At 37.9% G+C, this 1,292-nt stretch overlaps 1 non-coding gene across 1 annotated transcript; it reads right to left on the minus strand.

Annotated features, from left to right (window-relative positions):
* Positions 1-496: 496 nt before the first annotated feature.
* Positions 497-603, minus strand: Gm23203. Its single transcript, XR_003952476.1, has one exon. It is a non-coding gene; the product is annotated as a U6 spliceosomal RNA (small nuclear RNA).
* Positions 604-1,292: the final 689 nt, after the last annotated feature.

A 1,292-nucleotide genomic window follows, 5' to 3' on the forward strand; every position in this document is an offset into this window, starting at 1 on the left:
TACTTTACTTATTAACTTAACACCCCTATCACAGCCTTTCCTCTCCTCCCAGTACTGCTGTAATACTGCCTCTCTCCCCAACACACCTCACCTTCATCTCTGATAAATGGGAGGTTGCCCTCTGAGTACCAACCCACCTGGTACCTCAAGTTACTGTAGAACTAGCTAGGCATATCTTCTCCCAATGAGGTCAGAAATGGCAGACCAGTTAGGGGAACAGAATCCACAGGCAGGCAACAAAGTCAGGCTAGCCCCTTCTCCAGTTGTTGGAGAGAGTCACATGAAGACCAAGATACATATCAGCAACATGTTTATGGGGGAGGAGAGTGCTTAGATCCAGCCTTTGCATGTAGCTTAACTGATGGTTCAGTCTCTGTGAGTCACAAAGTGTCCAATTTAGTTAACTCTGTTGGTCTTCTTGTGGACCTTCTTGTTGAGTCTCTATCCCCCTGTGTTCCTCAATCTTTCCCCTAATACCTCCCCAAGACTTCCTGAAAAAAATATGGAATCCTTTGAGAATTTGCCTACAATCCTCACACAGAGGCCATGCTAATATTCTCTGCATCATTCCAATTTTAATATATATGCTGCCTAAGCAAGCATGAATCTTTGAATTTTAAATGCATAGTTTAGAATAAATAATGAATGTGAGTTGAGTTGTACTTTGTATTATATGGGCTGGTATGTAGAAGTTATATGATAAAATATATAATCAATAGTTAGTAATGAGTTTTGTGGTAAAATGTATCAAAACATTTTCTAAGATGTATTAAACAACAAGGGTCTATCACATACTATTGAACTTGAGAGTAGCTCACAATATTATTTGCATTCTAGTAATGCTGACAATAGCACAGTTGATTTCAACATGACAGCTGACCTTAAAAAAATTATTGGAAGTTACACTACACTAAAGGTGTGTGGATTAGTTTAATAAGTATTGTGAAACAGGGGAGCCTCTATTAGGCCTTCAGCCCTAAGGATTCTGTGTGAATCAGTTAATGAGATGTAAACACAGCGGTCCCTTCTGAGAACCAAAATTAATAATGCTATGGAAAAGAAAGCATTGCTATCTCCGTCTTACACTGTTTTCCAAATAAGCTGCAAAAAATAGCACATTTCTTCCAATGTATTCTACAGATATACTACAAATAAACACACTTGTTTTCAGGAAATACTTCCTAGTTGTGCTAATTTATGCTTTTCACAGTCACTGTTTTGCTTCACAATTTTATCCTGAACAGTATTTTAAACCTTAGCTATATTTTCTGTGTCTGTCTTTCTTTCCTGGT

The sequence above is a fragment of the Mus musculus genome, chromosome 17, assembly GCF_000001635.26.
Source record: "Mus musculus strain C57BL/6J chromosome 17, GRCm38.p6 C57BL/6J".
NCBI lineage: Eukaryota > Metazoa > Chordata > Mammalia > Rodentia > Muridae > Mus > Mus musculus.